The sequence below is a fragment of the Salmo salar genome, unplaced genomic scaffold (assembly GCF_965601325.2).
Source record: "Salmo salar unplaced genomic scaffold, fSalSal1 ptg000129l, whole genome shotgun sequence".
In the NCBI taxonomy this organism is placed as follows: domain Eukaryota; kingdom Metazoa; phylum Chordata; class Actinopteri; order Salmoniformes; family Salmonidae; genus Salmo; species Salmo salar.
The window spans coordinates 1,822,923-1,835,000 of NW_027675318.1; the positions used below are offsets into that span (position 1 = coordinate 1,822,923).

A 12,078-nucleotide genomic window follows, 5' to 3' on the forward strand; every position below is an offset into this window, starting at 1 on the left:
GAATATTGGACCCAACACTAAACTTTTGACTAAATTAATTTGTCCAAATAATTAAGACTTCTTCAAATAGGAGAACTAAACTCAGCAAAAAAAGAAACGTCCTCTCACTGTCATTTGCGTTTATTTTCATCAAACTTAACATGTGTAAATATTTGTATGAACATAACAACATTCAACAACTATGACATAAACTGAACAAGTTCCACAGACATGTGACTCACAGAAATGGAATAATGTGTCCCTGAACAAAGGGGGGTCAAAATCAAAAGTAACAGTCAGTATCTGGTGTGGCCACCAGCTGCATTAAGTACTGCAGTGCATCTCCTCCTCATGGACTGCACCAGATTTGTCAGTTCTTGATGTGAGATGTTACCCCACTCTTCCACCAAGGCACCTGCAAGTTCCTGGACATTTTGGGGGGGAATGGCCTTAGCCCTCACCCTCCGATCCAACAGGTCCCAGATGTGCTCAATGGGATTGAGATCCGGGCTCTTCGCTGGCCATGGCAGAACACTGACATTCCTGTCTTGCAGGAAATCACGCACAGAACAAGCTGTATGGCTGGTGGCATTGTCATGCTGCAGGGTCATGTCAGGATGAGCCTGCAGGAAGGGTACCACATGAGAGAGGAGGATGTCTTCCCTGTAACGCACATCGTTGAGATTGCCTGCAATGACAACAAGCTCAGTCCGGTGATGCTGTAACACACTGCCCCAGACCATGACGGACCCTCCACCTCCAAATCGATCCCGCTCCAGAGTACAGGCCTCGGTGTAACGCTCATTCCTTCGACGATAAACGCGAATCCGACCATCACCCCTGGTGAGCCAAAACCTCGACTCGTCAGTGAAGAGCACTTTTTGCCAGTCCTGTCTGGTCCAGCGATGGTGGGTTTGTGCCCATAGGTGACGTTGTTGCCGGTGATGTCTGGTGAGGACCTGCCTTACAACAGGTCTACAAGCCCTCAGTCCAGTCTATCTCAGCCTGTTGCGGACAGTCTGAGGACTGATGGAGGGATTGTGCATTCCTGGTGTAACTCGGGCAGTTGTTGCCATCCTGTACCTGTCCCGCAGGTGTGATGTTCGGATGTACCGATCCTGCGCAGGTGTTGTTACACGTGACCCTGCCACTGTGAGGACGATCAGCTGTCCGTCCTGTCTCCCTGTAGCGCTGTCTAAGGCGTCTCATAGTACGAACATTGCAATTTATTGCCCTGGCCACATCTGCAGTCCTTGTGCCTCCTTGCAGCATGCCTAAGGCACGTTCACGCAGATGAGCAGGGACCCTGGGCATCTTTCTTTTGGTGTTTTTCAGAGTCAGTAGAAAGGCCTCTTTCGTGTCCTAAGATTTCATAACTGTGACCTTCATTGCCTACCATCTGTAAGCTGTTAGTGTCTTAACGACCGTTCCACAGGTGCATGTTCATTAATTGTTTATGGTTCATTGAACAAGCATGGGGAAACAGTGCTTAAACCCTTTACAATGAAGATCTGTGAAGTTATTTGGATTTTTACGAATTATCTTTGAAAGACAGGGTCCTGAAAAAGGGATGTTTCTTTTTTTGTTGAGTTTAGATGCATAAAGTGCTTTCATATCTAAACGGTAAAAAATACAGTCTTGGCCAAAAGTTTTGAGAATGACACAAATATTAATTTTCACAAAGTCTGCTGCCTCAGTTTGTATGATGGCAATTTGCATATACTCCAGAATGTTATGAAGAGTGATCAGATAAATTGCAAATAATTGCCAAGTCCCTCTTTGCCATGCAAATGAACTGAATCCCCAAAAAACATTTCCACTGCATTTCAGCCCTGCCACAAAAGGACCAGCTGACATCATGTCAGTGATTCTCTCGGTAACACAGGTGTGAGTGTTGACGAGGACAAGGCTGGAGATCACTCTGTCATGCTGATTGTGTTTGCATAACAGACTGGAAGCTTCAAAAGGAGGGTGGTGCTTGGAATCATTGTTCTTCCTCTGTCAACATGGTTACCTGCAAGGAAACACGTGTCATCATCATTGCTTTGCACACAAAGGGCTTCACAGGCAAGGATATTGCTGCCAGTAAGATTGCACCTAAATCAACCATTTATCGGATCATCAAGAACTTCAAGGAGAGCGGTTCAATTGTTGTGAAGAAGGCTTCAGGGCGCCCAAGAAAGTCCAGCAAACGCCAGGACCGTCTCCTAAAGTTGATTCAGCTGCGGGATCGGGGCACCACCAGTACAGAGCTTGCTCAAGAATGGCAGCAGGCAGGTGTGAGTGCATCTGCACGCACAGTGAGGCGAAGACTTTCGGAGGATGGCCTGGTGTCAAGAAGGGCAGCAAAGAAGCAACTTCTCTCCAGGAAAAACATCAGGGACAGACTGATATTCTGCAAAAGGTACAGGGATTGGATTGCTGAGGACTGGGGTAAGTCATTTTTTCTGATGAATCCCCTTTCTGATTGTTTGTGAGGCATCCGGAAAAAAGCTTGTCTGGAGAAGGCAAGGTGAGAGCTACCATCAGTCCTGTGTCATGCCAACAGTAAAGCATCCTGAGACCATTCATGTGTGGGGTTGCTTCTCAGCCAAGGGAGTGGGCTCACTCACAATTTTGCCAAAGAACACAGCATGAATAAAGAATGGTACCAACACATCCTCCGAGAGCAACTTCTCCCAACCAGTCAGGAACAGTTTGGTGACGAACAATGCCTTTTCCAGCATGATGGAGCACTTTGCCATAAGGCAAAAGTGATAACTAAGTGGCTCTGGGAACAAAACATTGATATTTTGGGTCCATGGCCAGGAAACTCCCCAGACCTTAATCCCATTGAGAACTTGTGGTCAATCCTCAAGAGGCAGGTGGACAAACAAAAACCCACAAATTCCGACAAACTCCAAGCATTGATTATGCAAGAATGGGCTGCCATCAGTCAGGATGTGGCCCAGAGGTTAATTGACAGCATGCCAGGGCAGATTGCAGAGGTCTTGGAAAAGAATGGTCAGCACTGCAAATATTGACTCATTGCTTCAACTTCATATGATTGTCAATAAAAGCCTTTGACACTTATGAAATGCTTGTAATTATACTTCAGTATTCCATAGTAACATCTGACAAAAATATCTAAAGACACTGAAGCAGCAGACTTTGTGAAAATTAATATTTGTGTCATTCTCAAAACTTGTGGCCACGACTGTATATGTATGAACACCTTTAAACAAAAGGTGACGTTCTGTACTGTCACCTAATATCCAACATTCTATCTCAAATCCAAAATGCTGGAGCATAGCACCAAATGTAAAACTGTAAGCTTCACTGTCCAAACACATATGGTGTGGACTATGTGTGTCTGGTAAACACATGTGGATCTGGTGAACAGTTATCACTTGTTGACCAACTACAGGAATACTGACCTCAGAGTCTCCAGTTTACAGTGGGGATTCCCCAGTCCAGCAGAGAGCAGCTTCACTCCTGAATCCTTCAGGTCATTGTTACTCAGGTCTAGCTCTCTCAGGTGTGAGGGGTTTGACCTCAGAGCTGAGACCAGAGAATCACAGCCTTCCTCTGTGACTCCACAGCCTGACAGCCTGCAAAGAGTCAAATCATATTAAAATCACACTGCTATGCTTTGGTGGTGAAAATAGTGGCAGTATCATTTTTCAACATATTCAGATATCAGTGTCCTGAAACCTTTCATATCTATTCGTAAATGAATGTATCATCATTAAAAATGACAAATTATCAAAGTTTTGCCTGCAGATAGAAACATGTATAATACAAATATTTGAGTAGACTGACCAGACCAGTTTAAAAGCAGTATCAGTCAAAAGACAGACAGTGAGGTATCAGATTTAGATTGTATTGAGTATATAGTCCACACATATCAATTTTGACAGTGAAGATAACATTTTAAATGTGGCTCTAAACTCCAACATTTTGGATTTCACATCAAATGTTTCATATGAGGTGATAGTATATAATGTCACCTTTTATTTGAGGATATTTTAATACATACAGTTGAAGTCAGAAGTTTACATATACCTTAGCCAAATGCATTTAAACTCAATTTTTACAATTCCTGACATTTAATCCTAGTAAAAGTCCCCTGTCTTAGGTCAGTTAGGATCACCACTTTCTTTTAAGAATGTGAAATGTCAGAATAATAGTAGAGAAAATGATTAATTTCAGCTTTTATTTCTTTCATCACATTCCCAGTGGGTCAGAAGTTTACATACACTCAATTAGTATTTGGTAGCATTGCCTTTAAATGGTTTAACTTGGGTTAAACGTTTCGGGTAGCCTTCCACAAGCTTCCCACAATAAGTTGGGTGAATTTTGGCCCATTCCTCCTGACAGAGCTGGTGTAACTGAGTCAGGTTTGTAGGCCTCTTGCTCGCACACGCTTTTTCAGTTCTGCCCACAAATTTTCTATAGGATTGAGGTCAAGGTTTTGTGATGGCCACTCCAATACCTTGACTTTGTTGTCCTTAATTCATTTTGCCACAACTTTGGAAGTATGCTTGGGGTCATTGTCCATTTGGAAGACCCATTTGTGACCAAGCTTTAACTTCCTGACTGATGTCTCGAGATGTTGCTTCAATATTTCCACAATTTTCCTCCCTCATGATGCCATCTATTTTGTGAAGTGCACCAGTCCCTCCTGCAGCAAAGCACCCCCACAACATGATGCTGCCACCGCCGTGCTTCACAGTTGGGATGGTATGATGGCTGTGTGGTCCCATGGTGTTTAGACTTGCATACTATTGATTGAACGTATTACCTTCAGGCGTTTGGAAATTGCTCCCAAGGATGAAGCAGACTTGTGGAGGTCTACAATTTTTTTTTCTGAGATTTTGGCTGATTCGTTTTCATTTTCCCATGATGTCAAGCAAAGAGGCACTGAGTTTGAAGGTAGGCCTTGAAATACATCCAAATTATGTCAATTAGTCTATCAGATGCTTCTAAAGCCATGACATAATTTTCTGGAATTTTCCAAGCTGTTTAAAGGCACAGTCAACTTAGTCTATGTAAACTTCTGACCCACTGGAATTGTGATACAGTGAATTATAAGTGAAATAATCTGTCTGTAATCAATTGTTTCAAAAATTACTTGTGTCATGCACAAAGTAGATGTCCTAACCAACTTTCCAAAACTATATAGTTTGTTAACAAGAAATTTGTGGAGAGGTTCAAAAACACGTTTTAATGACTCCAACCTAAGTGTATGTACACTTCCGACTTCAACTGTATGTGATTGACGATTAAAAATTAAATTCTGATGATGCCATGATTAAGAAAAATCATGAATAAATCATGAATCTGAATGAGTGAGAAAGTTAAGAGGCTAAAACAAAACATGCTAACCTCTCACCATTACCAATAACAGAGGCTACAACAAAACATGCTAACCTCTCACCATTACCAATAACAGAGGATACAACAAAACATGCTAACCTCTCACCATTACCAATAACAGAGACTACAACAAAACATGCTAACCTCTCACCATTACCAATAACAGAGGCTACAACAAAACATGCTAACCTCTCACCATTACCAATAGCAGAGGCTACAACAAAACATGCTAACCTCTCACCATTACCAATAGCAGAGGCTACAACAAAACATGCTAACCTCTCACCATTACCAATAACAGAGGCTACAACAAAACATGCTAACCTCTCACCATTAGCAATAACAGAGGATACAACAAAACATGCTAACCTCTCACCATTACCAATAACAGAGGCTACAACAAAACATACTAACCTCTCACCATTACCAATAAGAGAGGCTACAACAAAACATGCTAACCTCTCACATTACAAATAACAGAGGCTACAACAAAACATGCTAACCTCTCACCATTACCAATAACAGAGGCTACAACAAAACAGCTAACATCTCACCATTACCAATTACAGAGGCTACAACAAAACATGCTAACCTCTCACCACTACCAATAACAGAGGCTACAACAAAACATGCTAACCTCTCACCATTACCAATAACAGAGACTACAACAAAACATGCTAACCTCTCACCACTACCAATAACAGAGGCTACAACAAAACATGCTAACCTCTCACCATTACCAATAACAGAGGCTACAACAAAACATGCTAACCTCTCACCATTACCAATAACAGAGGCTACAACAAAACATGCTAACCTCTCACCATTACCAATAACAGAGGATACAACAAAACATGCTAACCTCTAACCATTACCAATAACAGAGGCTACAACAAAACATGCTAACCTCTCACCATTACCAATAACAGAGGATACAACAAAACATGCTAACCTCTCACCATTACCAATAACAGAGACTACAACAAAACATGCTAACCTCTCACCATTACCAATAACAGAGGCTACAACAAAACATGCTAACCTCTCACCATTACCAATAACAGAGGCTACAACAAAACATGCTAACCTCTCACCATTACCAATAACAGAGGCTACAACAAAACATGCTAACCTCTCACCATTACCAATAACAGAGGCTACAACAAAACATGCTAACCTCTCACCATTACCAATAACAGAGGCTACAACAAAACATGCTAACCTCTCACCATTACCAATAACAGAGGCTACAACAAAACATGCTAACCTCTCACCATTACCAATAACAGAGGATACAACAAAACATGCTAACCTCTCACCATTACCAATAACAGAGGCTACAACAAAACATGCTAACCTCTCACCATTACCAATAACAGAGGCTACAACAAAACATGCTAACCTCTCACCATTACCAATAACAGAGGGGGTTTGATCTTTGTTAGTAGAATCACAAGCCTCACTGCAGGTGTCAGGAATCCCGCTTCCTGAGTCTGTTTCTGCCTGAGCTGACTGTTTTTTGTTTGGTGTCTAAGGGTGCGTTCAGAAACCTATCTGGTTGCTAGGCAACGAAGTTAGGCGGGAGATCTAGTGATATTATTACCCTGTCTGGTTGCCAGGCGACGAAGTTAGGCGGGAGATCTAGTGATTACCCTACACCTGCATCTCATCAACCTTCTGCACACCTGGTCCTGATCATCACCTCTTCATAAGCCCTGAGCTGACATCTATTCCCTGCTGGATCGTTAGCAACGAACAGCCTCATGTTTCCTGAGCTAGTCTTGTTGTTTTGTTCTTGTTACTGGTTACTCACTCCCCGTTTACTCTGTCTACAGTCATCCTCCCGGAACATTCAACTCCCTTACCTGGCCGTCGGTGGTTTCAGTGACGTCATTGAATCCACCCATCTACTCTCATCAACTCACCTCCGCTGCCGCTTCGTCTCCTGGATCACTCAAATTACACATCAAGACTACCAATAAATACTCACCTTCATTTTACTCACCTTGTCCTGGTCTGCTTCTGGGTTCTGTCTTAGAGAAACATGACAGCAGGCATGGAATATGGGACAACATGCTAAACTTATGACTACTTTAATACACTATAAGTAATATGTCCGAATAATTACGACTTTTTCAAATGGGAGAACTACATGCATAAAGTACTTTCATATCTGATAATACTGACCTCAGAGTCTCCAGTTTACAGTGGGGATTCCCCAGTACAGCAGAGAGCAGCTTCACTCCTGAATCCTTTAGGTCATTGTTACTCAGGTCCAGCTCTCTCAGGTGTGAGGGGTTTGACCTCAGAGCTGAGACCAGAGAATCACAGCCTTCCTCTGTGACTCCACAGCCTGACAGCCTGCAAAGAGTCTAATCATATTAAAACCACACTGCTATTCTTTGGAGACAAAGAGATCATTACTTCAAACACATTGTTAATTTAGTGTAGAAGGACAATGGCAGATGCATTTGGTTAATTCTCCCAAACAACATATAGATTCTTCTTCTGTCTCCTAGAATTGTATGGTCATATTGTTATACTATACTAATGTGAAAATCAATGCATTTATTCAATGTTTTCAATATAATATTATACACATATTATAATGCATATTTTTCATTAACCTGAATATTTCTTCCTGATGAATACTTCTTATATGTCATTTTATGTACTCACAGAACAGCTCTGGAGGCTTTGACCACTGGCAGCAGCCTCAGAAGACCTTCCTCTGATCTGGAGTATTTCTTCAGGTCAAACACATCCAGCTCCTTTTCTGAAGTCAGCAACACAAAGACCAGAGCTGACCACTGTGCAGGTGACAGGTTGGGTTTTGAGACACTTCCTGAGCTCAGGTAGCTTTGGATCTCCTCCACTAGAGAATGGTCATTCAGTTCATTCAGACAGTGGAACAGATTGATGCACCTCTCTGGAGAGGGATTCTCCCTGATCTTCTCCTTGATGTACTTGACTGTTTTTTCATGGGTCTTTGAGCTGCTTCTTGTCTTTGTCAGTAGATCTCGTAAGTGCTTCTGATTGGACTCCAGTGAGAGTCCCAGAAGGAAGCGGAGGAAAAGGTCCAGGTTTCCCATCTCACTGTGTAAGGCTTTATCCACAGCACTCTTGTAGAAAGAAACTTCAGACTTGTCTCTGAACAGCACAGAAAGGTTCCTGGACGTTGATTGCGGTTCGGCCATTAGATTCTCATTGTTGTTGATGAATGAGAGGAACACATATACAGCAGCCAGAAACTCCTGAATGCTCAGATGAACAAAGCAGTACACCTTGTCTTGGTACAGAACACATTCCTCTTTAAAGAGCTGTGTGCACAATCCTGAGTACACCGAGGCTTCATTGACATCAATGCCAGCCTCTTTCAGGTCTTCTTCATAGAAAATCAGATTGCCATTCACAAGCTGTTGAAAAGCCAGTTTTCCCAGTGACAGAATGCTCTCTTTATTCCAGTGTGGACCTGTCTCTTCTTCCCCAAGATACTTTTCATCCTTCTGTTTGGTATAAAACTCCACAAGGTGTGTGTACATCTCAGTCAGAGTCTTGGGCATCTCTTCTCTCTTATGTTTCAGCATGTGTTCGAGGACTGTTGCAGAAATCCAACAGAAGACTGGAATGTGGCACATGATGTGGAGGCTCCTTGATGTCTTTATGTGTGAGATGATTCTGCTGGCCAGGTCCTCATCACTGAATCTCTTCCTGAAGTACTCCTCCTTCTGTGGGTCATTGAACCCTCGTACCTCTGTCACCTGGTCAACACACCCTGAAGGGATCTTATTGGCTGCTGCAGGTCGGGTAGTTATCCAGAGGAGAGCAGAGGGAAGCAGATTTCCCTTGATGAGATTTGTCAGCAGAACATCCACTGAGGTTGACTCTGTGACGTCCCAACAGATCTTGTTCTTCTGGAAGTCTAGGGGCAGTCGGCACTCATCCAGACCATCAAAGATGAACAGAACTTTGTACTTGCCGTAGTTGGAGATTCTTGATTGTTTGGTTTCCATTGAAAAGTGATTAAGAAGTTCAATCAAAGTGTGTTTGTCCCCTTTCATCAAATTCAGCTCCCGGAAAGGGAATGAAAATATAAATTGGACATCCTGATTTGCTTTTCCTTCAGCCCAGTCCAGAATGAACTTCTGCACAGAGACTGTTTTTCCAATGCCAGCGACTCCCTTTGTCAGCACAGTTCTGATGAGTTTGTCTTGTCCAGTTAGGGGTTTGAAGATGTCGTTACATTTGACTGCAGTCTCTTGTCTTGCTTGTTTCCTGGTTGTTGTCTCAATCTGTCTCAGCTCATGTTCATTATTGACCTCTCCTGTTCCACCCTCTGTGATGTAGAGCTCTGTGTAGATCTGATTGAGAAGTGTTGGGTTTCCTTGTTTAGCGATCCCCTCAAATACACATTGAACCTTCTTCTCTAGATTAGATTTGAGTTCACGTTGGCAAATCACAGCAAGCTCATCTGAATGAAGAAATAGCACAGAGGATATTAATATTATGTCTGTTTTAATGCCTACAGTATTGTAGGACTGTTATAACATTTTAAATTATAATCATTTATTCTCTTATCTGACTGTATAATTGTGTAAATATTTTCATAATCCATTACAGACTGGTGTGACTGATTATATTATTATTGGTATTATTGATGGTATTATTAATGTTGTCTCTCTCTCTCTCTCTCTAAATTAATCAACACAACACATCCCTGCTGCTACTTGATGAGGTCACTAGGTGTTGTGTTAAGGCTGCTACAATATCATTGAGTTACACAGCTACTTTAGCTGTACTTTAGCCACAGCTTTTAAATGTTATAAAACAGCATTCATCATGAGGCAGACAGATCTTACATTTCTCCAGTGTGTCAGCAAGCTCCTTCTGGTTCATTTTCCTCAGGACGTGCAGTGTGATCTTCAGAGCCCCCTCTCTGGCACTGCTCTCCTGCTTCTCATCTTCAGCATCCACCACTTCCTTATCCTGCTTCTGACTCTCATAGCCTTCTGGGAGTTCTGGACTAAGAATCCTCTTGAACATCTTCAGCTCGTTCTTCACAAATGTCGTCATTTTCTCTTCAAGCAACTGAAATAAATCAAGTAAATAAGTTAAGCAAGAGAAGAAATGCTTTCTCATTAACACATTAATGAATAATTGACAGATCAACTTTACTTGAAGTAAACTAAAACAAATGTTAATAACAGGATCACATACACTGAATATAGAGTCCAGGTCTGTTTGATGCCTCTGGGAAGACTGACCACTGAGAATCTCTGACTCTGATCTATCCTGTTGGTTTCTGTGGACAAAACATGAGATTACAGTACACACACACACACACACACACACACACACACACACACACACACACACACACACACACACACACACACACACACACACACACACACACACACTGTTTTAGGACTATGAAAATGGACTAAAGTATTAGCCTATGGATTATGAAAACAACCAAAAGAAATGTGAAAATGGGAGAGGAGAAATGACTAGAGACAGTGTTGTTTAACTCACTGACCATGACCCATGAGTTCTTCTTACCTTTGTTCAGTAGAAAAGTCTCCCTCTCTAAAGTATATAGGTGTACACATGGACCAGTCACTCTTCATGGACACACAGCTGGGTACAGGGGAGGCTGGTCTCTCCTGCTTGATTGGTCTTCAACACAACAGAGACAAACATTACATCTCTCATCTACTCTGATCTCAGATGGGGAAACAAGTGTTTCATTCCAAAATGCTATATATCCATTTTCAGAAATGTTGGGAAATGTAATTTTATTGTTTAAAGAAATTATTAAACCACTGCAAGGCTTTATAAAGGCTTCTAACGTTTGTAATTTCCACTTCAAAATGTCAGACTTGATTTGATGAAAAAAATGGATCAACCACTACAAAAAATGTCCCTTAATTTACAATCCACACGAACAAACACATTTGCTGCTGTTTTCCTGCTGTGAGAAACTGGGTCAAATTAAGAGATGGCATCTGTAAGTGCATTCATCTAAAGATATCTAGGTGAGACAACCACATATCACAGTCAGATATACAGGATACCAACATTCCATTCCTGTTAAACAATGGATATACAGCATTTAGCAACAAAACACATTTTCACACACACATCTAAAATCTTGAACAGTTATATAGAATGTACCCATAAGAAATACCTTCTGATTAACAAACGTTTTAGAATATACATTCTTAAACAAAATAGTCAGCTCACCTCTTAGCTTTGGTATCATGTCCCCCAGAGACACTCATTTTAGAGGCAGGACCCCCCTCCTCTCTCTCCCCAGAGAGACTCATTTTAGAGGCAGGACCCCCCTCCTCTCTCTCCCCAGAGAGACTCATTTTAGAGGCAGGACCCCCCTCCTCTCTCTCCCCAGAGACACTCATTTTAGAGACAGGACCCCTAAACAGAGATCCAGCATGTTGGTTGTGGTTAACACAGTGACCCCTAAACAGAGATCCAGCATGTTGGTTGTGGTCAACACAGTGACAACTAAACAGAGATCCAGCATGTTGGTTGTGGTTAACACAGTGACAACTAAACAGAGATCCAGCATGTTGGTTGTGGTTAACACAGTGACAACTAAACAGAGATCCAGCATGTTGGTTGTGGTTAACACAGTGACAACTAAACAGAGATCCAGCATGTTGGTTGTGGTTAACACAGTGACCCCTAAACAGAGATCCAGCATGTTGGTTGTGGTTAACA

General features: G+C 42.0%; 1 long non-coding RNA gene across 1 annotated transcript; it reads right to left on the minus strand.

Annotated features, from left to right (window-relative positions):
• Window positions 1-10,566: 10,566 nt before the first annotated feature.
• LOC145866063 (uncharacterized) lies at window positions 10,567-11,834 on the minus strand. The gene is made up of 3 exons (XR_014383143.1): window positions 11,584-11,834; window positions 10,900-11,016; window positions 10,567-10,639 (listed from the first exon to the last, which is right to left on the minus strand). It is a non-coding gene; the product is annotated as an uncharacterized LOC145866063 (long non-coding RNA).
• Window positions 11,835-12,078: the final 244 nt, after the last annotated feature.